This window comes from Ailuropoda melanoleuca, chromosome 6 (genome assembly GCF_002007445.2).
Source record: "Ailuropoda melanoleuca isolate Jingjing chromosome 6, ASM200744v2, whole genome shotgun sequence".
Classification (NCBI taxonomy): domain Eukaryota; kingdom Metazoa; phylum Chordata; class Mammalia; order Carnivora; family Ursidae; genus Ailuropoda; species Ailuropoda melanoleuca.
In genome coordinates, this window is record NC_048223.1 from 7794001 (window position 1) to 7818938 (window position 24938).

The 24938-nt window shown below is 41.8% G+C and overlaps 1 protein-coding gene across 12 annotated transcripts in view; it reads right to left on the bottom strand.

Moving 5' to 3' along the window:
* The window catches only part of ZBTB38 (zinc finger and BTB domain containing 38), a 94891-nt gene that overhangs the window by 59236 nt on the left and 10717 nt on the right, over positions 1-24938 (bottom strand). For 4 of the 12 annotated variants that reach the window (XR_004625990.1, XR_004625991.1, XM_019806003.2 and 1 more), the window contains exons 3-4: positions 17403-17468; positions 1976-2078 (exon numbers count right to left, since the gene is read on the bottom strand). The gene's annotated coding sequence lies outside the window, so the exon portion shown is untranslated. Of the gene's footprint in view, positions 1-1975; positions 2079-2889; positions 3148-3563; positions 11752-16456; positions 16820-17402; positions 17469-24938 lie in introns of those variants that run through there. The other 8 variants (XM_034661899.1, XM_019806002.2, XR_004625993.1 and 5 more) reach the window with 6 other exon arrangements.

Below are 24938 nucleotides of genomic sequence, written 5' to 3' on the forward strand. Positions count from 1 at the left end.
TGAAAGAGACCTCTTCCTTTTTGAATTACCAAACTATCTTTTTGGGCATTTACCACACAGTGTTTCTGCATATTTTATTTACTCATCTACATAACAGGGTCTGAGAGGGAAAGAACCAGATCTTTTTGCTGCTGAATCCTCTGTTTTCTCTAGCACAGTGACGTACTCATGTAGGCACTCAATAAATATTTGCTGTACAACATTTATAGAATGCCTAGGAGTTTACAAAGCACATTCACATTCAACATCTCATTTGTTCTATTTGGAGTTAAGTTTATTACAAGCAGTATTCAAGACTTACAAACTGATTTCTGTTGCTTAATGCAATTATTGGAGCTATCTCTAACTTTGTAAATTAAAGTATCTCTTAAATTGCTTTACCTCTGAACACTTCTAGTCCTGGGTAGCCTACAAAGCTAGAAGAGAGTATTTCAAGTTAAAGATAGCCCCTTGCCAAACTGCTTTCCTCTATGTCTAATTGGTTAAGTGTACAAATAAAAGATCTCTATAAGCAGGTGACAGTAAGGGCAAAATCACAATTTATAGAGAGAAGAAATTCCCTTCTTTTTTGGGGGGTAGGAGGGGCAGAGGGAGAGAGAGAATCAAGCAGGCCCCACACCCAGGGTGGAACCCCATGCGGGCTTTGATCTCACAACCCTGAGATCACGACCTAAGTGAAAATTAAGAGTTAGATGCTTAACCAACTGAGCCACCACCCAGGCACCCCAAAAAGAATTCCTTTCTCAAAATTTCAAGAGTTTTAAAAAGATCTATATATCCTTTATGGGTCAATCTTGAACTCCCCTGCAGCTGATATTCTAGTATGTTAACAACAGCAAATCTCTAACAGTTGGACAAATAATTCCTTGCTAAGAGACTGAACATGATTAATATCATGATTATAAAAATACAGTATGTTTGGTCTTGAATACCCAAGGGCCTTATAGGAGCTTAATATACATTTGTTGAATGAACAAATCAATGAATTAATTCAGAGAAGACCTTACTATTGTTTATAAGTTTTAGTAGTTGAATGGAAGTATAGGTTAAATTTGAAAAAAGTATAGGTTAAATTTGAAAAAAATGAAAAGTTGCATGAAAGGCAAGAACTGTGACATGTCAGCTACTCAGGTCTCTTCCGGTAACAGATTCCACATTGACTGCTGGAGAGGCAGGTGAAGGACGGGTGAACATCAGGCACTGCCCATCTGACCGCCTCTTTGGAGTATAGGCTGCAAACTCCTCGAAGGCCAGCACCTTGCCTTGAACTTTGTGGTCCTGGCATTGTGCTTTGCCCATGGAATGTGCACCACACATACAGTATGAGATATAAAGCCCTCCATGACCTGTCTGCATTTTCACATTTTAATCCTTCACACCGTTCTTCTTTACCTTGTAGGGGTATTGTGAGGAGTAAAAAAAACCAACCAACAAACAAAAAAACAGCATTTTGCTGGGCTGTCAGCTCTTGTCTACACAAACTGCAAGCATACTGGGGGTGGGCTCGTCACATGTGTACTCGCAGGGCCTAGCGTGGTGCTCCCCCTACAGCAGCCCCTGAGCTGGCTACATGACTGAGCAACGGAATCCAAGTGTAGTCCTGCCTCAGCCCCATCCCACTGGGTTACCCTGAAGAGCCATTTAAACTCTCTGGGCCTCAATGATGTCTGTGGCCCTTCCAGTCTGGACAAGCTAGAGATCTACAAAGAGATTTACGGAAGTTCCCACGACAGTCACTGGCAGAACTGGAATGAGAAGCCAGTTGTCCTGAAGCCCTGCTTCACGTACTTCCCCCTTCATGACAGGGGCCTCCTCTCTCCTTAATAACAGTGCACTTAAATGTCACTGTCACTTTGTAATCCCCCAATCTGGTGGATCACTGGCACAAATCATATGCCCCTTGGGAGTCCTTCAGTCCCTCAGAAAAACCCTTTTTTACTTCATACAGATGAAGGAGAGACACAAATTCAGTTACCTCAGTCAGAACACACCAGCACTAACAGTTAGTTTCTTGTGCTTTGGAAGAAATCACTTGGAAATTCTTGGTTCTGAGTCCTCCATCTCCTCCACATCAAGACCTAAAAAAGAAAAAAGAGAGAAAGAAAGGAAGAAAAAGCATAGTGTCCCATGACAGGCTGCCAGGAGTTGATGTTTCATCAACAATAGTAATTGCAATTAGTATGTGTATTGAACACCTACTCGAAGTCAAGCACGGAGCAAAATACTGACATATGTGACCTCACATAGTCTTCACAATATCCCTCTGATGTAGGAGACATTCCCCATTTTACAGCTACACAAAAAGAGGCTCTGAAAGGTCATGGAATCTACTGAAGGTCACTCAGGTAGTTTATGTTAGATCTGAGACTTAAACACAAGTTCAGTTGACTCCAAAGCTTGCGTTATTGACCCGTAAACAAGTGTTTTAAAAACTTTCTGGCAGTGACCTACTGTTTTAAAAAATTACATTATATAAACAAACCCCAAAGTCTCAAAACAACACTTACTCTTACTATATGCAATACACTCTGCTATTTTCTATTCTCTTCTTTTCTATATTGGATTACGTATTCTATATCTATTTTAAAAATTACCGTAGTAACCCACTAAACTGATTCCACAATCTTCTAATGGGTCCCTACACTTCTTGGAAAAACACTACACTTACATATAGTACCTCACCAGAAGTTTCTCTGAAACCACGGACTAAATCCTCCTACGCCTTTTTAGCCATGCGAACCTGACGGGAGTACCTGAGCTTGGTAATTGGGAGAAAAGTCTTTAACCTTTAAAATATGTATAAGGCACCATAACATATATCATCTATAATGGATCCTTAAAAGGAATATTCAATTAGGAACAAAGTCCAGAATGGAATTAGTCACTTACCTACAGCAAAGCAGGGCTTATAAAGTGGAATCGCGGACACACTAAAATCTGGGGTGATTTATTGCACACCCTGCAAAGAAGCAGCTTACAGCGGCGGTTGTGTTGTACCAACAGAACAGACCTAACTACTTGCAGAAGTAAGAGGCTGAGATTGCAACCCCTGGGGGCAGGGCCCTGCCTTTGCACGTCCCATTCAATTCTAGGGGCTTGGTGTTGAACCGAGAAAATCATCAGGTTCCCACTGGGTCGGGGCTGGAGTCCCAGTCACAGGCCACAGGAGGGGAGTTGGGACTGCCAGTGCAGTTCCTGAGCCTGCTGGACCTGAGCCCTAAGGTCCCCAGCCCTTGGGTGCGCATTTCTCCCCCGCCCTCTAGCACAATCGCGCAGTTGGGCCATGGGACGCGGCGCCACCTGCCCGGGTCTGCAGCTGACCCCCTTCCCCCCCTGAGGCGCAGGCCCCCGGCTCCGGGCACCTGCGGCTACTGGGTCCCTGCAGCAGCTCTGCTTTCCAGCGTTCGCGGAGCTCACAGTCCTGCGCCAGCCTTTGCCAGCCAGGTTTCGGGGCTCCCTCCTGCGAAGAGGAGGGGTCAGGCTGGTCGCGCCCGGGGCCCCGCGCCCGCAGGCCGCACCTCGCCCACCCAGCCCCGCACCCAGCCCCTGCGAATGGCACTTACAGGGCTCGACTGCTCCAGCGAGAGCGCGTCCCCCCGGGGGTCCATGGCTCTTCCGGACCCGCGAGTCCGGCCGCTGCGCCACACAGCACCGCCCAGAAAATGGACGCCGGCGGCTCGGCTCCGCCGGCCCGGCCCGCCCCCGGCGCGGGGTAGCGGACGCGGCCGGTCTGGGAAGAGGTCGGCCCGACCCTCAGCCTGCTGGCCGGGGCGTCCGGGGGAAACCGCCGCGCGGAGGACGAGGCCTCGGGAGGGCGGCGGCGGGACCGGGAGCGGGGGAAGTACGACGGCCCAGCAAGACCCAGACCGTACCTGGTGCGACGGCGGGGTGGGGGCTGGGGGGTAGGAACCTACGACGGCCCCGCGGGGGCTCCGGACTCCACCAGAGGGGCAGTGGCCTCCGCCCCCTTCCCGAGGGAGGACGCAGGAAGAACCTGCCTTAAGGACAACCTAGTTTGGGGGGCTAGCGGCCATTGTAACTATCAGAACAAGGCCTGGGGCTGCAGAAGGGCCCCTGGGTTCCAGATCCAGATCTCGGAGGGCATCCAAACCCTGCACATTTCAGAGAGGCAGGATTCGGAGAAAGTCAAGTGCAGTTTTAATGTAATCAATTCTCAGGAATCGTGTGTCACCTGTGCTTTCCCATGGCTGTCAGGGGAGGCCTAGATCGATTTTCCCAACATGGTATAAAAAAGCATTTCACGCAAAAGACCCAGTCCTCTTCCTCAAATAAAGGGTGCTGACTGCCTGCTAGGATCTTTCTTCCAAGATTCAGGGACTGCTCATTGAAAAAGTATTTACTGAGGCCTGACACAAGCTCGCCTTGTGGAGCTATTGGTCTCATGCACTAACGTGCAGGTTTTCTTTGCTTGTTTTTTTTTTTTTTTTTTACAAAACCATCCGTGTTCCCCGCATTTTGGTAGTATGAGTCTGATTGCAAAATTTTCTTGAGCAAAGATTTACTCCTAGGTTACAACTTAAAAGGATAATAAGCCTGTCACCCTGTTTTTAGTTTGGAATACAATGTTTGCCATTCTGCATCTCGGTTCCCAAACATATTTTAAGAACCCCATCATCTTGAAGACTAAAGTAGATTACAATATTACATACACAGCTAGTGAAACATTTTAAATAAGGAAAAATATACTGACTTAAAGTCAAATTAAAGAATTATGTAATTTAAAAATATAGGCAGGGTTTTTAAAGGCTGGCAGTTTGAGCAACATGCACACACATGTACACTAGCAGTTCCCAAACTTCTCAAAGCCAAGCACCCTCTAGTCTTTCTCAGTAGACCACATGTTTAGAAAGATCTATTCCACTAAATGGTGTTTATTAACTAATGATTCATCTTCCCACTTCAAAAACAACCCTACAATGTTTTTGTGTAAGTAACCGCCAATCAGAGCTCCTACAAAACTTGAGCCAATCCACAGTCAATAAGTAGATTCCAACCTAAAGAAACCTGTGGTCTGATTGCAAGTTTATGTGTTTCCGCTGAGGCTTTTGGAAACTGTAAAAACCATTTGGAGACCTCCAAGAAAATTGAGGCACACAAATTAGGAACCAGAGGTTGGACAGGGCCAGTATGAGGCATGACACTCTGTGCTTCCCTAAGGTTAGAAGGCAGGAAGTGGTGGTAAGCAAGGGAGTTTGGCGTTTGTATTCTGTCCCGTTGGGTTTAAAGCCCAGCTCTGTCACAGAGACACTCGCTATGTAATTTTAGGCAAGTTACTTAACCTCCCTGAGCCTCAGCTTCCTCACCCATAAAATGAGGCTTATTTTCATATTACACTTACCTTGTAGGGCTTTTTAATAATTAAATGGGATCACACATGCGAAGTATCTACAAAAGTGCCTGGCGCATAGTAAGTGCCCTATAAGTGTAAACTGTTGTGGCTGCTGGTGGAAGGCAATTATTCAGAGCTCTAAGTTCCTACCATCCACGCAGTAAGAATCATAGCTACGAACGTAAAACATTTATACCCTAGACATTTTCCATGGGTAAGCTGCCAGGGTCACATGGTGAGTGACATAAAGGGATTTAAACACAGGTCTGTGTCCATAGTCCACTTTCTATGCTGCTCACATGTTCCAGGTGGTACCTTGATTAGACGCTGTCAACAGCTTGTTAAGGGTGAAATCGGCTCTGGCTTTCCTAAGAGGCTTAGCAAGTGAATGGCTCCTTACATCCACTTGGGAATTCACAAACAGTGGCATTTCTTTCTCATTAGAGCCAAATGCTTCTCCAGAAGCGAGCAGATTTCCCCAAATTGTTATTAATAACTAAAATATCATGGCAACAGCTTTAAACACCACAGCCGAAAACTTACATAATCAGCCTGTCCTTCAAAATTTTCCACCCTTCCTCATAACCAGTCTCAGAGTCTCTCTCTTAATCATTCTTCTGAGTATGGGGAACTATCTGGAAATTTCCAGGAACATCCAAACTTATCATAATTTTATGCTTTTCTGTAAAGGTTTATTCTTTCCAAAACAACTAAATGGGATTTATTTTTCTAAATTTTTATACTTTTCAGTTCAATACATTTGCAAATCAGAAAAAAAAAAAATCCTATGACTTTTGAGATCCTCTCCTCTGATATATCCACCAGTTCTTCCACTTCTCCACAGCATGGCTCCTGGTCCTTTCCCAGTGGCCTTTCCCAGGAGGTTTTCCTCCTTTTCTATCTCATTTCCTTTAATCCCCACTTGATTGCTGCTAGGCCACAACTACATGCTTGCACTTTCTGATTTAGGACTGTTGGTCATTGTAACATTTACTTCCCCCGGCCTCTTCTTAAGGTTTCAATATTATCATAATGTATAAAAAGACTAAAGTCTGTCTCTTTTTAAAAACCCACTTCCTTCCTTAGTTTCCCACCATGGGTTGGGAATCTATAACTCATTCTGTCTCCCATGTTTGTAGCACTCTGTTAATTTGTTGTTTTACCTCTCTTCTCTCTTTCCCTTGTCCTGGGCATCAACCAAATTTCTATCCCTTGGCCTCCCTTTATGTTGCTGCTTATCTCTTTCCCTTCAAGCATTTTAAGAAAATCTGTGTCTGAATCCTCATCTCTGCTCTCCACCACATTCCTGAAAGGCCTACTGTGATGGTGCATTGAGAAGTCTACCAAAGCCCCCAAAGAGGCAGTGTTTAGAACAGGGGCTCTAAGGCTCCTGGGAGCCAGGCAGGAAGTAGTGTGAACTGGGGCCTGCAGGATAATTCATGTCCTACCAAAGTGGGGGGAACAGGCGTGGTCACTACCCAACCCCAGATCAACTCTTGCGGGGGTGGGGGGGCAGATCTGCAGAATTTTCCCAAAAAGCCAAAATCAGGATTTTTATATAAATTCTATGACATGTTGACTTAACAAAGGCATCTGAATCTGATCAAGTCTCTAGCTATAACTACCGATTTACAGGAAATCTCTGTGACAGAAGAACAAGTAAAATAGCACTGAGTGTAATCAATCAGATTTCAGATTGTAGGAAACTCTACAGGTCAGTTTCTTCAACAAAATTTTTATAGCCATACTAAGGATGAAAGGAAGAGGGAAGGAAACCAATAAATTAAATGACATTTAAGGGAATATCAATTGTACTGTAACGACCTTATTTGGAATTGTGCTTTGAATAAGTAAATTGGTTTTTATTTAAATGACATAATTAGAAAAATTAGGCCAAATTAGGAGAAATGTTGACGATGATATTTGATGTTATTAAAGAATTAGTATTTGTTGGCAATGATAATGATACTGTGGTTATTTTTCTTAGGAAAATAACATTTTTTAAAATTATTTTTTTAGTAACTCACATTTTAAAAATGTTTCACTTAGAAGTATTTCAAACTTACAGAATTTCAAGAATAGTACCAAAAAACGCCTACATACATTCTACTCATATCTACCTACCTACCTATTTTTTCCTGAACTATTTACAAGTTGCAGACATCATTCTCTTTTACCCTTAAATACTTCGGCATTTATTTGCTGAGCATAAGGGCTTCCTCTTCGTATCCTTCTCTTTTAGAGAATGACACTAAAATACTTAGAGATAAAATGATATGATATCTGGGATTTACTTCAAAATAATACAGGAGAGGATTTACATAAAACAAGGTTGGCCGGCCACTGAGAATTAGAGAAGTTGGGTGATGGCTATATGGGGGTTCATTAAACTAGCCTTTCCATATTTTGTACAGGTTCAAGATTTTCATAATAAAGTTTTAAAAGATTATGTAATGGAAGGCTTTAAAATGATATGCTATTAAATGAATAAGAGGAAGATACAAAATTGTCTACAAAATATTATCTCAAGGGGTGCCCAGTCAGTTAAGCATCTGCCTTCAGCTCAGCTCCTGATCCCAGGGTCCTGGATGGGATCCAGCCCTGCATTGGCTCCCTGCTCAGTGGGGAACCTGCTTCTCCTTCTCTCTCTGCCTGCCACTCTCCCTGCTTGTGCTCTCTCTCTCTGTCAAGTAAATAAATAAAATCTTTAAAAAATATATATTATATCAAGTATTTAAAAAAATCACTGTGCATAGATAAAAGATTGAAAGAATACATGCCTAAATAGTAACATTCCAAATTATTTCACAATAGCTATATATTACTTTTATAATTAGAGTTATAAGTATAATGAGAAGAATTTATAATTAGAAGCACTTAGAAAATTAGAAAAAAAACATTGCAACGTATTCAATTAAAATTATCGTTAACAAATAAAACACATATGTGGGTTGGACTGACCAATGGGCCCTGGTTTGCTGATTTTGGCTTAGAAAATGGGTCCATAGACTATGGTCTATAAATCAAATTTGGCCCACTACCTGTTTTTGTGTAGCCTGCAAGCTGAGAATGGTTCTTACAATTTTAAATGATCAGAAAAAAAAGGGAAAGGGGAGTAGTATTTCATGATGTGAAAATTGAATGAAACTCAACTTTCAGTGTCCACAAGTAAGGTTGTATTAGGACACAGCCACCATCATTCATTTCTGTATCTATGACAGTGCAGTGCATATATTATTATTGTTATACTGAATAGTACATATTATTAAATTTTAAATTTTGTCAATAAAAGGCTTATGGAAATTTGTTTTCTCAGTTGTTACATAAATATCTATATAGTATCCTCAGTTGTGCCTGAATCCACAAAACCTAAAATATTTACTATCTGACTCTTCACAGAAAAAGTGTGCAAACTCCTGGGCGTCCCCTGTGACCTAAAAGCAGCTTATTGTAGAAACTGCACTGGACTAGGAGTCAAGGATGGCCTCTTAACACTCCAAGTGACCTGGAGAAGACAAAACTTCTTTGGGCCACAGTTCCCTCAATGTCAAAATAAAGTGTGTCTAAGGTCGAGACAGCAACTGAAGTCTGTGACTGACATTTTGGTGAGAGCTCAAAAGGCAGTACAGGGATGTTGACAACACTAAGGGCTGGCGTGGTCCTCTTGAAGATCAACAAATTCCTTTTTTTTTTTTTTTAAGATTTTATTTATTTATTTGAGAGAGAGAGAGAACACAAGCGGGGGGAGGTGTAGAGGCAGAGGGAGAAGCAGACTCCCCACTCAGCAGGGAGCCCTATGCGAAACGGGGCTCTATCCCAGGACCCTTGGGTCATGAGCTGAGCTGAAGGCAAACCCTTAATGGACTGAGCCCCACAGGCACCCAATCAAGGAACTCAGTGAGAATAACATTTGGCACTCGGAGCAGGTCTGCATAGGCTGAGGAAGAGCAAGCAGCAGGCCTCAGGGCCTCCAAAAGCACAGCAGCATAGCTGCCTTGGGCAACATAACTTGGGGAGAGAGTTCCTAAAATCTGCAGCTAAAATCAGGTATTTTGGGTCTATTTCTAGTCTTTGCTTTGTATAATACCACACAGCACACGTAAAAAGTCTGCTCATTTAATTTCAAGTTTAATCTAGATCTAGTAGAGTGATGGGGGGGTTGGTGATGAGGGGCTCTCTGGCATCCTCAGAGAATAGGAACCTTACAATGGGGACTTCATAAGATTCTGGGATAAATTACCCTCAAGGATGTCAATCTCTAGGCTCTTTGTAACAGCCAACATGGAACAATTAAGCAGCAAGACCAACATCACCACCAAAGCCAGACAGAACAACATGGCACCAGTTCCTATGTAGCAGGCCTGCAGCCTGCATTTTAGGGGCTTTCCCAAGACTCCTTTGCTCAGTTGCACCCCCTCTCCACCCTTTCTCCCTTGTACCCTGCAACCCCTCCCTTCAGGGTATGCACAGCAGCATCTCCTTTTGTTCACCCGTGGCCTCCTGACTGCTCCCTTTGTTTCCTCTTATTTTCTGTGCGGGCCCCCGCCCCCAGCCTCTCAGTCTGTGGTCACCTCCATCTCCCCATTTCGCCTCCTAGATGACCACCCCCTTCTCTTCCACATCGTTTCCTCAATAGCCTGCAGTTTCTAGAGAATCCTTCAGTGATGTAGCCCCTCTCTTTCCCTACTAAAGTTTCCCCTCTTCCCTTCCACAGCTCAAGAAACAAGAGAAGGGGGGGGGGAATTACAAGGGCACTGCCCTTCTGGGATTTAACCACATTCTCAGCTGGTGGCTTTTGTTTTCTCGTCTCACTGGCTTGTAAGGCCCTCGGGGCAGGCACTCCGCTCAGGCTCAGCGCTGGGGAAGATGGGCAGGACTGTTAGGCCTTAATTAGAGCAAGGCCTCAGATAGGGTAGAAGATTTTTAGCAGGCAAAATGAAAAAGGAATTTCAAAATGTCCGTTTGGCAGCAATGACCACAGGGGAAGGAAGAGGTTTATTGTATTATATAAAGAAAATCATGAAAGCTCTCACAGCTTTTCGTGAACACAGAACTAATATTTACACTGGCTTTTTAAAAACAAAACGGAACCGGAAAACAAACTCCCTCTGCAGACCAAATGTAGTGAGTGTAGGCCCAAGTGCTTGTCTTGAACCCTGAGCAGGAATAGCTGCAGAAGCAAGGAAAGAATAAAGGCAAAAGATGCAAAATGAGTTACCAGATCAAAAGAACAATATTCTGGTCAATGAGACTTTGAGGCCACAGCAGAGCCACACTGGGATCACCTAACAGAGACATGAGCTTTTGGCAACTGGTCTTTGATATACCTGCTACCCACCAAGCCTTCTGCAGGACAGCCAGCAGGGAGGCCCCGACTGTCAGCCAGGGAAGGTAAAAAGGCAGAAGCATCTTGCCTGCATCACAAATTCAAATTTTTATATTCAAGGGCTTCTCAACTTAACATCTGCTCATGAATGCGAAAGGGTGGCAGCCGTTATTGAAGTCACCTGGCAAATGCAGGCAGACCAGCTTGGAAGAGGACAGCCAGACATACGGCAGCTTATTAGGAGCCAAGACATCTTGGGAAGGTGATGAGGATGAGACACAGAGTCCCAGGAAGAACCACCCTTGCCATCAGCTGAAATGCCCCCAAACGGAAGGCTGGCCTCCAAGGGAACGGTATAAAAGGCCCCTAAGAGAACAGCATGCCATTCATTTCTGTCTGGAACAGAGCGGCCACACAATTGTGCCTGTCCATACAATGCTCTAGCCTTGTGTAGGAACCTGGAGGGAAGTTTCATAGGGTGTTTCGTGTCATATTTCATTTTCGCTTGGGTTGGAGTTGTATCTGTCACACAGTAGATGCTCAACAACCAATGCTCAAAGAAGTGAACTGAGTGAAGCCCACTCCTCCACTGGTGGCAAGACCGCTACAAAGAGCTAGCATATCCTTCATGCAGGGGAATGGTTCATAAGTTAGTCAAAACCAAAGTATAAGGAGTCAGCCAGGCCACCTTTAACATGTGATAAGAAAAACCCACTAAATTACAATTTATTTTTATTTTATTTATTTATTTATTTGAGAGAGAGAGAGAGCATGTGTGCGCCCACACAAGCTGAGGCAGGGGCAGAGGGAGAGGGAGGACCAGGCTCCCCGCTGAGCAGGGAGCCCAAGGCAGGGCTCAATCCCAATCCCAGGACTGCAGGATCACAACCGAAGCCGTCAGCATACACTCAACTGACTGAGCCACTCAGGTGCCCCTAAATTACGACCTGGTTTTAGAAGATGCTTCTGACACATTCTGAAGGCTTCTACCTGTCTTACCCTTTCTTTCCTTTCTTTCTTTTTCTTTCTTTCTTTCTTTCTTTCTTTCTTTCTTTCTTTCTTTCTTATTTTTTTTTTTTAAAGATCTTTATTTATTTATTCGACAGAGAGATAGAGACAGCCAGTGAGAGAGGGAACACAAGCAGGGGGAGTGGGAGAGGAAGAAGCAGGCTCATAGCGGAAGAGCCTGATGTGGGGCTCGATCCCACAACGCCGGGATCACGCCCTGAGCCGAAGGCAAATGCTTAACCGCTGTGCCACCCAGGCGCCCCTCTTTCTTTCTTATTTATTTGAGAGAGAGAGAGAGAAAGAGTGAGTGAACGGGGGAAAGGGGCAAAGGTAGAGGGAGTCTTAAGCAGACTACGCACTGAGGGGCCTGACGTAGGGGCCAATCTCAGGATCCTGAGATCACAACCTGAGCAGAATCTAAGAGTAGAGCACTTAACCAACTGTGACACCCACGTGCCCCAAGGGTCTCATAGTCTCTAACTTATATAGCAAACCTATCCCTTTGTTCTCAGAGATTTATCAACAGACTAACCTAAAAGGCATAAAAGAGATCTGGTTCTTAAAAAGAATTTCTTTCTTTTTTTTTTAAAGATTTTATTTATTTATTTGACAGAGATAGAGACAGCCAGTGAGAGAGGGAACACAAAGCAGGGGGAGTGGGAGAGGAAGAAGCAGGCTCATAGCGGAGGAGCCTGATGTGGGGCTCGATCCCATAACGTTGGGATCACGCCCTGAGCCGAAGGCAGACGCTTAACCGCTGTGCCACCCAGGCGCCCCAAAAAGAATTTCTTTGGTATTATTTGCTCAAACATAGAAATACTACGCCAAGTAGTAAGGTCTTTAGAAAGCCACTGTCAGGCAAAAAGATCTGTAGAGCTGAAAACGTTTTAGGTGTTAGAGGCCAGAGACAATGTATTGGCAAGATGGGACAGACCCTTTCACCATTTGCTTTTGAAAAAAATTGAAGGAAATGGTCATCTCCATGTGTTGCCATGAGTTTATTTTCTGGAGTTCTTACAAAAAAAAAATCTCTGAGAGTCCTTTCTTCTGTGGATTTCTGGGGTTAGCGCTAAATCGATGCCAGCATTTCATCAGCACCACTGCACCTTCTTAGGTGGTTTCAGGGTGGGACTGGGTCAAAGGCAGTGACATCACTGGCACTGCGTCCTGGGAATTTGACCAAAACCAGCTACGGGCCTAGCCCACCCTTCTCATTGCAGGGGAAGCTGACCTAGGAAAGTCTTAACCTGCGAAGTCATCAGATCTGGATCTGTTATAGTGGCAGTTACACAAAGAAAGGAGTTTGCAGTCTGAGCATGCGCACTCCTCTGCCTCGTGATGATACCGGCAGAACTCCACCCGGCTGGGTCTATCTTACCATGCAGGTCTCCCCTTTTTAAATGCCACGTCCTCAGGAAGGCCAATTATTCTACAGTGGCTCTCCTCCTCCCAATATATCACTCTTGCCTTTCAAAATTTTTTTTAAAGATTTTATTTATTTATTCGACAGAGATAGAGACAGCCAGCGAGAGAGGGAACACAAGCAGGGGGAGTGGGAGAGGAAGAAGCAGGCTCATAGCGGAGGAGTCTGATGTGGGGCGCGATCCTATAACGCCGGGATCACGCCCTGAGCCGAAGGCAGATGCCCAACCGCTGTGCCACCCAGGCGCCCCATTGCCTTTCAAATTTCTATTTTAATTTTCTTCTTTGCACTTGTCTTCTTTAATCATTTACACATTTATTTTTGAGCTCCCCCATCCCTGCCACTCCACTACGCTAGAGGCAGATCTCTAAGAAGCAGGCCCTGATCTCTCTTGCTCATTACTCTATTTCCAGCCTTTGGAATATGCCTGGCATATAGTAGGTGCTCAATAAATGTGTCGAATGTTTAATCACCAACAAAGTTGTTAAGAACAGCATTTCCCCTGGGAGGGAGCTATTGGAATGAACCACAGGGTTCCAGGAACTCAAAGGCTTAGCAGGATTTGGTATTAAAGGTGAAGGTGCTAGCTCTTTTTATTGATCCTTCTTCCCCTACCAACCAGCTCTAAAACAGGGACTGGCCACCAGTCTCTCTATGGGGGATCCACGTAAGTGAACGAAGTAGACCAATAGAACTCTAGTGGCAAGAGATGCAATATTGGTATTCGCCCTGAGTTAAGGCTCAGAAAAACATTTCCTATTCTCCAAAGAAAAAGAGTTGAGAATTGTAGACTATAAATCATTCAAGTAGAAAACCACAGATTTGCTCATTTTGTTTTGGTGAGAATAAAGCAGTTGTTTGCACATTCTTTCTGTCGCACCTGCTCTGGCCTGCCCAATATAAGCACCTTAGCCAAAAAGTGTAAATGGATTAAGCACAACCTTTTAAACAATGAGAAGGGGTAGGTGCCATCTCTGCGATCATCAGGAAGTGTTTTTGGCTAGACTAGGAAATTCAATAATATTTGTAAATGGGTACGTTTAGAAAAGCTTTGTGCCTTGTAAATATTTCTGTGAAATATGAAGGCAAAGCATTAAGGCGAAACACAACAAAGTAATAAATAATTATTATTCTTCCATTCACTGGTCTATTTATTAGAATGACAATGGTACAATATACTTCCCATCGGTCTAATTTGGCTTTCAACCTCCTTGAATTGTGCTTAAAATTTTTCTAGGCAAGACCAAGAACACCATAAATGAATAATGCCACAAAAAAATCATTAGTTATGAAAATCTACGAGATGACGCAACCATGCTTGAGTTAACAATAAAAGGATCAACATTTTATAAAGAAGAAATACACTGTTGAATCTATCTGGCGTTCATTTTTGTAGTAAAACAATCCCATTGCATCCATCTAATCTTGTGATTAAGATTCAAATAGGTTCAAAATAATTGATTTGTACCGGCCTATCAAAACAGAAGACATTGTAGTTGTAATCTTTCTGAATAGCAATAGTGTTTTAATCACAAATGCCTGGCTCATTATTTGCTCAAGAGTGAATGACAATTAGCTTGATCCTCCTGCAACTGTTAATGCTACTGGTACTGAAATAAACAGGCAAGACTGAATCAGGTTTCCGACATTTCTCCTCAGTTTATGATCTTCTGATTGATGCTACATTCAAAATGTACTTAGTCATTTTTAGTCACAAACAAGAAGGAAAATGGCCCCCAAACAGCCAAAAAACAAAACAAAACAAAACAAAAAGGTGTTGCAGGAGGGCTATTTCATGGCTAGACCAAAAAACGAAATCACTATGAGATGAATCATGTTCTAATATCATTGAGCCAGAGAAAGACTCCGAGCAAAATATTCAAGTTGGCCTCAAAACAACACAACAACAGCAGCAACAAACCTTTAGCCCATAAGAGGTTTGCCTTTACACACGGTGCTTTGGAATATTAGACCAACTGCTAGAATAAAGCAGCTATTTACACAGATGGTTCTGAGTCTCAGTGTTCTTCACATCGGAGCAAACCTCATAGAGGTTTCAGGTTTGCCAGTATCTTCCTCCGAACCCATCTACAAAGACGTTCCCACAAAGGCTCCATGTGCACGTCTCATTGGGGGGGTGGGCTTGGGTTTGGGTCCTTCTCTACCGAGAGCTCTGAGGTTACCAATGGAGGGATCAGGGAAAACAAGAGCACAAGCATTTTCTGATTCTCAGAATTTCTGAGATGCCTTTTGTTTCGGTGGCGCTGGTGAACCAGTGATAATGAAACTACACCTCTGTACACAAACCTTGACCAGCATTCTGGAGCACGTTACAAAGAAAACCTTAATTTTGAAAGTACTGAGCACAAAGGAGGAAGAAAAAAGCTCTCCCTGTGCAAGCTTTCTCTATAAGTGTAGAAATATGGCTTAATTTTTAAGGCTTGAAGACCGCATTTAAAAACGTCTAAAACTAGACCAGATTCTATATGAGAGGAAAAAGAACTGTAAATTTTCATTAACCATTTGTTTCTTTTTTAAAGACAATCTTTTGCATATCTGTTATTGCATTTTTAAACAAGATTTGGTTACCAAGGAGACAGGTTCTGGCCCAGTGTTAATTTGAAACTAAAATATATTTCAGAAGTTAAGCTCAAAGGAAAGAGCACATGAAATTATTTTGAAAAGTGCCAGAATTTGGTACTTACAGAACCACAGCTGTATGGTCTGCAATGAACCATTCTAGGGGCTCTTTTTCATTCAGTGAAGCTCTTTTTCTTCTAACAGGGCCATCTACATTTAATACCCCCCCTTCAAAAATTGTAACTCCTCATCTTTCCGAATAATAGATATACAAAGAGCATATTTATTCTTGTATATTATCTAAAATTGATTTCGGAAGCATGTAAGTTTTTATTTTCATCTTTCATATAACACGTTTAAAGACCGCTTCTTAAAATTTAAATATTTTAAATGTTTCTTATTAAGCTTGTTTGCGCTCTTTGAAATTATCTCAAGAAACCCATTTATTTTTAGTTTCAAGCTAAAATGGAGCTGAATCAAAAGACTTTTCAAAAAATTCTTTTGTTGTCTAATGGCGCCACACCTATCATATATATGATTTTTTAAAAAGGAATCATCTCACTTTTATAGCAGAATCATTTTGTGAGTTTATCAAAGCCATATATTTATATAGTATCTGAATAGGAAAGTCTATCCAATTTAATACCCTCCCTCCAAAAAATTACAGCTGTCTTATTTAATGTTTGTTCCAAAAGTCATATTTTAACCAATCTAAAATTCTTGCTGCATGACTCAAAAAAATCTATAAAACATGCAAATTTCGACCTACCTGTATGTATCACTTAATGCAGTGCTAGCATGACAAGACACTCAGCCATTTTTATGTAAAGCGATGGAGACCAACTGATTTCTCCGTCTTCTTGCTCACAAGTTTTAGATGCAATTGTCACACACACAAAAAATCATACGCAGAACAGCTTGAATGTACTGTGATCACGAGAACTGAATTTATCAACAGGAAAACAGGATTGAAAAAAAGAAGTTTCTCATCCAAGGTTTCTCTGAGACTGCAACCAAGGAGGTGGTGTGTTGCATTTTTTTCCCCTTCCTCCTCTGAGAGTTCAAAGCCCGGAGCTGACCACTGCAAAGGCCACTGTCACATTTGCTGAAAATCAAACCACTGATACCAGCACTGAAAATACAAATTTGAGAACCAAGTTGTTTGCACACCATGGAGTGCATAAGAGTTAAAAATAGATTCCACCTTGCTTCCTACCTGCATAATAAATATGTAAGTTTCAAGTGTTTAATTTGATATTCACATTAATTAACAATACAACATACATTATTTAAAAGACAGCAAATGCAAGAAGAAAGGAGAGACACCATCTGGTAGCAGAGTTTTGTTGTTGTTTTTGTTTTTAGGTTTTTTTTTTTTGGCTTTGTTAAAAAAAAAAAAAAGGTAAAATCCTATTTTGAACGTGATGAAAAACAAACATCCAGAGGCAAATGAATCGGAACTGAAAGGTGATGTTGAAATATCTAAGGCTGTAACGAGGCAAAAACAAGTCTTCGCTACCAGATGATATGGCATACCGAGCATTTACATACTCACATCTGAAATACTAGGCAACGTGTAATGAATTCTATACACAGCATGCACACACAGCAAAAGCACGGCTAATCCTGCCTGCCATCTTAGGCTCGCAGAAGCAAGATACGCACTGCATGCAGCACACGAGCACTGGGGAAGGAGGAGGCAAGGGACAGCTCACCTTAAATGCAGTATCTGATTAATGTTGTAAGTGACATTGCATATCAGCCTCAGAGTCTTGGTTCAACTGGGTAGGAGGGAACAAAGAAAAATGTCATCAACTGGTGATGCAAGATGAGCCCAATCACTAAACACTGTTTAGCAAACTCCAAATTCTGCAACCAGACAGTAGAAGGCATTTCATACACTTAAGCAGAGCTGCTGCACAATGAATATGTCCTTTTGCTTCTGAGAATCAAGCAATCCTTTTGCTAATGAAGAAAATAAGCTGGAATGAATACTGTCATATCTTCTTCTTGAAGAAAGCTTTCAATACAGTATGTATCTGGTTTGGGATGCATTTTCTAGACTATTAATTTCATAGAATTGCTAACAACAACAAAAAAAACAAAACAAAAGAACTGTTATGCTATTGCAAAGTAAAAAATAATATAATATAGGGTATAGCTTTTCTAGATTATTTTTCAGATCCTCAATGACGCCGGCAGGCTTGTAGAAGAATGCATGATCGGGCTGTCTGTATCCGTGCTATAACCTCTAACCACAAGCCGTGTAAATGTATCGTGCTAAATGTATCTGCAGTACAGAATGGCAGATACCTCCTCAGTTGCAATTGTATTAAAATGTGAATGAATTTGCTTAAACTTAGAAGCAAATAAAATCAGTACAGAAAAATAAATTGATGCTGAATTCCTTTGGATGTATAGCTGACCATCATGAACGATAAAAGCTATCCTTAGGATACTGACCTAAATAATGTTAAGACTTGCAGCAGCATACTCACCGCACTTGCTCAGAACATAGAACATGCAAAATGATTTTTCTCCTCCCTCCCTCTCCAAAAGCTAAATTGTAAAGTAACAAGGCATTAACAGGAATATCGAAAGGCTGTATGTATAAACATAGTAAATACTATAAGAGAAGAAATGGTGTTGTGCTGAAATGCAATGTTTCTTTGTTTTACTTTGAGGCTTATCTTAGCTATGCTTGCACGATGACATTGACATCATGGAGGTCAGGGCTGACACTGGGGTGCCATCCGTTTTATGAGTGAAATGTTTTCCGAAAATTAAATCTCATCTACTCAAACACCAAATTTCACGTCTTCTTCAATACCACCTCCCTACCCCCGCCGCTTAAGATTGATGAGATCTAGTTTGGCTCTGTGTAATAAATTGGAATTGCCTTCTGTAGAGAGTCCAATACATAATTGTTGGAATTAATTTTTTTAAACAAAAAACCTTCAAGAATTCTTATGCATCCTCTTTCAATCCTTCCTATCAATACACACACACACACACACACACACGCACACACACATAATTGAAGCTCAAATTGCAATGAAATGTTTAACATGTAGAACAAAAAATGTGGAAAGAGCTGCTTATTCAGGATTTTGAAGAAATGCCTAATAAGCAAATACTGTTTTGCTACAAAACCAGTGTCACCATGTCCCTGAAGAGAGGAAAACGGCATAGCTTGCTAGAAAAATTTCCTCCAGAAACTGCCGGCAGGTAAAAAACAGAAAAGCATTTCATTTACCATGGTGTATAAAACAAGAAGTCTTTTATTTTTAAGGAAATAAAGCAGATTCTTTTCCACTTTCTTCAGCTACAAAGAAACCATACCCACCCCCACTCTTAGATCCTGGATGTAAGCCAACATTTTTATAAAATGCTATGAGCCTGATTTTGAACATATATTTATGTTTTTCTTCTTATCTCTCCAAAAGTCTTTAATTGCCTTGTTGTATCACTGAATATACTAATGTTAATTAATTTTAACACGTGCAAAAATGAATTAATATTTTCTGGGGTTGCTAGTTTCCCAGCGCCTCGATCTTCTATGAGGACTGGCTAAAAATAGTCAGATTAGCAAAAATACTCAATTTCCCCAGAATTTTTTTAAAGGAGAAAATGTATTCAAACATCTTAACTTAGGTACTAGGTTTCACAACCAGATCTTTTGTTTCTAGCTTTTATTCTATCTCCTTCCCCAGAACCCAAGTGATTTTCAGCTCAATATGTGGAAAGCAGCAGCCCACCTCTATCCCGTATACTTAGTCTCTGGGTTGGGTTGTCCAGATGGTCAGTCATACCTGAACCACACCGAATCCTCTTCTCTTTGGAGCACATCTCTCCCCCACAACTACTCCAGGAATAAACGTGGCTCTAACGGAAACAGTAGCTCCTGGTCTAACACCAATGGTGGAACCATCTTCCCCACCCCCACAACATTGCTCTATGAGCTCTGGTTAGCATCGACAGCGACAGAAAATTAGAATGGAGTGTCCTTAGGCTAATTCCTCCTTTTTACCATGGGGGTCAAAAATTAGAGAGACTCTCAGGCTGAGTTACAAGGTACCAATTTAATATACGTTGAACTCTAAAGCAGGGTCCTTAGAGCGGGGCTGGAGGAGGCTGAAGTGAACACCTAGGCATTTGATGCTATTTGTGTCTGTACAGATATTTCCCAGTAAGAACATCTGACAATCGTGTGAAGATACTCACAAATTGTTATCGTGTAGGCTAAATAAACACGATATAGAATTAACTCTGACCACATAGAACTAAGTCGCTGCCTCCTCTGCCTGGGATAATAAATGACAGTGACAAGGACAGTAATCCATATCAGGCACTCATGACATGAGTGAATAGGGTTATGTCCTCCCAGGGACATGGTGGTGAATGTGGTCATGTCCCCTACTGATACTCTTAAAACTTGCCAGGGCAAATGGTTTCCAAACCTCCCAGTGTGTTCTCTGTCTACCCTCTATCAAAATGAGCCTAAAAGCTACGTATTGGTTTATTTTGTGATGTTCTAAAAATGCTCAATGAGCAAACTTGGCCCATTTACCAAACCTGCTTGTGTTAAACAAATTTGAACTGTAGTTGAAAGCGTTCAGATAGATGAGCTTGTTTAGGCAGACATTCTCAACTAGTAAATCCTGTTTTGCACTTAAAAAAAAACAAAACAAAACAAAACAAAAACCACGCCCATGCCTGAATTTCTTAGGCTTTGTCATGATTACAAGTGGCAAGGGTATGTATTCACTTATGATTTTCTTAAAAATCATGTGCTACTCATCAACTTCGTCAGGGCATATACACAAACATTCATTTCAAAGACAAGTCCCTTTTTCATGATAAAAATTGTAACCTGTTTCTGCCACTTTGAGGAGTCAAGTATAAGGAACCCTAAATAATCTGGTAGGAGTAGGCTAGAGAAGGACAGAGGCAGCAGTAAGAGGTGTGTCTTTCACTTTGATTAACACTCTTCCTTGCTCACAGTCTTGTTGTTCTGCAGTCTGAGTTCATTTTATGTTCAGTCCTGTGGGTTAAAGTTAAATTGCATGGCTTATGCAAAGTACATAATTCAAGTATGAACAAACTTGACTCTGTATGTTTAAAAAAAGAGTAAAGTCAGGGCACTGAGTCCCAGAGGAATCCTTGGTTTATAAACAGTTGGACTGGTTTGCGCATTTCTTTACTCCATTCACTGCATTAAAAATTACAGCTGGTTTCCATTTTACACCTAATATGGACATTCAATAGTTGTGGGTAAATTTTTTATCAGGTTAGGCCATTCTAATCTAAATTTTTACAAATGAGATGTTTGGCAAATATAACATTTTTGTTTAAATTCTTAGAATTAAGAAGTTTGGAAAATTTATGAGGTTATTTCATCTGTCTATAAGAATGTATTTAGCCCTGGAAACAATGTGGTGACTTAATTTATCAATGACTAAAAATGGCTTTGGATGATATTTTAACTTAAATTTTTTGGAAAGTCCAATGCTATTTTGAACATCTATATCTTGCCTAGAGAGCTAGGCAGGAACTTCTGCTTTCTACCTTGATCAGAGCTAAGTCTATAATAGCTACCATTTATTGAGAACCTACTACATACTCAATATTTTGGCTGTATTATATTATTTAATTCTTTTTTTTTAAGATTTTATTTATTTATTCGACAGAGATAGAGACAGCCAGTGAGAGAGGGAACACAAGCAGGGGGAGTGGGAGAGGAAGAAGCAGGCTCATAGCGGAGGAGCCTGATGTGGGGCACGATCCCATAACGCCGGGATCACGCCCTGAGCCGAAGGCAGACGCTTAACCGCTGTGCTACCCAGGCGCCCCTATATTATTTAATTCTAACCCAATAATCCTTCAAGGTGAGCATTAGTTATTGTCAAATTTGGGTGAGCAACTAATTGGGATTTCTCATCACATAGTACATAGCAGAGTTAGGATTCAAACCTAAGTCTGACCATTTCCAAAGTCTAGATCTTTCCACCAATTCTCAGAGGATAAAACCTCCTCCATCCACATTCTGCCCTGATGTAGGAATCTTCTTCTTGTGCAGAATCCTGGTAGACAGGATCCCCACTCCCTGAAGCTAGGACTAACTCTGTTCCCATGAACCAGCCTTAACCTCCCAGGCCCTGGGCATTGTGGGTACCTAGGACGCCACCAACGGGAGACAGGCTGGACCAGCAGGTGGAAAAGATAAAATTAAAAAGGAGGAATCAATTAGACCACGTTGAAAAGTTAAGAGTAGAAAGCAGATTAGCCACTTGGATTGTCGATTTCTTGTAATTTGGGAATGTTTTATGAGGCAAAAGAAGTAGGAAAACTTTCATTCCACCAGGTGACTTCCTGTTACAGATGAGGAGCTGAGTCCGAGAGGGATCTGGTCATTTGCCCAAGATCACACATTTAATAAGTGAGTTTGCCCATTTGCTGTATTAAAATGTATATCTTGTTCCCTTTTATACCTAATATATTCAGCATTTGTGAATAAATTTGTTATCAGGTTGTTAGATTGTTCTAATCTAAATTATCAGTTAAAGAAAAGTCAGTGTAACAATCAAGACTGATCTTGTTTCCATTCACAAATAACGTTTTCGTCCTGAACAGATAAACTAAGTTGGTGTTATGAGTCCCTTCCCCAACATATATTAAAAATGGACTTTTCAAAAGCCTAACTTTTGAGTAAGAGATTTTTCCTCAACCGTGGTTAGTGCTACAAATGTACCGTTTTAGTGATTAACTCTCTCTGTTAGCACCTATACATTTTGCCCCTAAGAACCCTTCCAGCTCTGAACAGTTTGTGATTCTAAAAAACCCAGCCTAGCTTGCTTTTTAGGTCGGTTAGGCCAAGAGCTGGACTCCAAGTCTCCTGCCTCCTGGTTATGTGGCCAGCTGACTATCTTGCTCATTGGCAGTAATTTTATATACCAACCAGATGGCTCTCAAACGGGGCTTTCTAATCAGCTCCACTCTGCCTGGGAATATGAGAGGAGGATTATGTTGCTCAGTGCTCATGAGGCAGTAGAGTGAATGGTTGATGGACGGACAGGACTGAAGAATCTGAACTCTGGGAAGCCTCCAATTCTTAGAAACGAGCTGTCTCACTTCTATCCATTAGCATCTTGTAACAATGAGAAAGGGCTGTATACTTGATGGCAAGGACAAGGCAGCAAACCTTGGGGACCACACTGAGGTTACCCTCCAGGAAAGAGCTGGAGGGGGAAGAGAAATGTGAACCATGTGGTTTTCAACAGAGAAAAGGTGGTAAGTGACTTAGGGCTGGAAGGGAGACTCTGGTGGACCACGTTCTGCCCTAGTAATCCAACTATACTCTCCTCTGGGAATATTCTCAACACGTCTCACCACTCTTTTGATATCACTACCTTGACTTTAGCAACAGAATCGTTCCTGCTTTTATTTCTCAGTGCATTTGTAATATGGCACTAATAAAGCCCTTGTGAGCACGTGGAGATCAAGAGCATTCCTGCATCCCTAGTCACACATTCATTTGTGGTCACGACTGCTTGCTGCTTCCCAAGTGGAGAGCAAGTAGAACAACAAGGTTTTACTAGATTCTGCATTGGCAAAACACATATTCAGCAAGATGGCTGAGTTTATTCTTTCTGGAGAGATTGGCAAGTAGGGTGAAGAGGGAGGGTGAGGATGTAAATCAAAGTGGAAGAGGAAGAATTCTCACAGATTGTTAAAAGCTACCCTATGTGAGAACATAATCCTCTTCTGATAGCCTTTCATCCTGGGCAACAAATACTCCAAGACTGTACCTGGGAACAAATTCATTGGCTTTCTCTTCTCTCAGATAAATGACACAGCTCAGAGAGGCCATAACCGTGCACCTCATTTCACCAGAGCAGTTTAACAAACCTCAGTGAATCTTCACTTCCTTTGGACTGAAGATAAAAGCAGAATAAGTTTTTGGTGTATTGAATTATCTACCTTTACTCATGTCAATGGCTTGCTTCCTGTAAGATCTGTGTATCTCCCCCGGCACCTAGAGCAGTGGAAAGGGCTCATATGGGTCTGCTCTTCACTGACCAACACCAAACTGGGAGTCCGTTCTCTGTTCCCCCAACCACCAGTGGAATCTTAAGCTTTGTCTCGTGAAGCCACTTCCTAAAATAGGAGAACTTGCTCCATGAACTAAGGAGTGGACCTGGGGACTGAAAATACCTAAGGAAGTCTTTCAAGTACTTAGTCACTTGTTTACCAAGGGGAGCCACAAGTTGTCTGGCAAACGGACCACAGGCTTTGCTTAAATCTGTCCCTCCAACAACAGGGAAAGGGGAGACAGAGATAAGAGTAGTCTGATAGCAACACCACTGCCTCCAAAATGGGCCTCAACATTTCCTCGGCCCTCAGTGTCTGAGCACGTTTCATAGAACTATAAGATGGGGAGGCACTTTGCAGGATGCCATCTCAACCCTTTCTTGGAAGTGAAGAAAATCAGGTTCAAAGACAGTATTATATCTGAAGACCTCGAGCAATGAGGATAAAAGCCCTATTCCTTAATTTCTAGTATTCTTCTCTTTGTAATGCAACAGACTGGCCCAATTAATAAAAAAATTCCAAGCTTTCATGTAAATAGATACTTAATAAATGGTTATAGAATAAGCGAATTAATGAACAGATTCTAGTAACAGGGCTTATAATTTGTTTCTCAATTCCTCTCAGAAGAAAATGTTATAGTATACTTGTTTAAATTTTTTAAGCTCAACTAAATATAATTTTAAGCAAAACCGTAAATACTGGCCAACATATCACCTGAGACCAAGTGTCACTTGAGAAATATCAGAGAAGGAGGCTTGATTGCTATTTAAATCAATTAGATTAAGTTTAGCCCTCTGAAGTTGCCTTATCCTATTTGGTTTGCAAAAAGAAATCTCATGAGTTAGCATGAACAGCTAAAAATAAGTTGCAGGTTTCATTTTCCGTTGTTCAGAATGGTTTTGAAACCAAAAGGTGCAAAGCTAGGAGATTCACCAACGCCTACTGAAGATCAACAATTCAAACTGTCACCTTTCTAGCACATTGTCCTGATCTATAGCCCCCTGCCAGGCCCAAGAACGGCACACCTATGTCCTTTCTCACTGTGGTCCCTTGAGATGAGTCCCCGTAATAACACATGGCAGGAAATTGGGGGCTGAGGCCAGTCCTGGGGGACAGTGGCTTATGTGTGAGTGTCTTGTCATATCCGGACAGGATGCCAC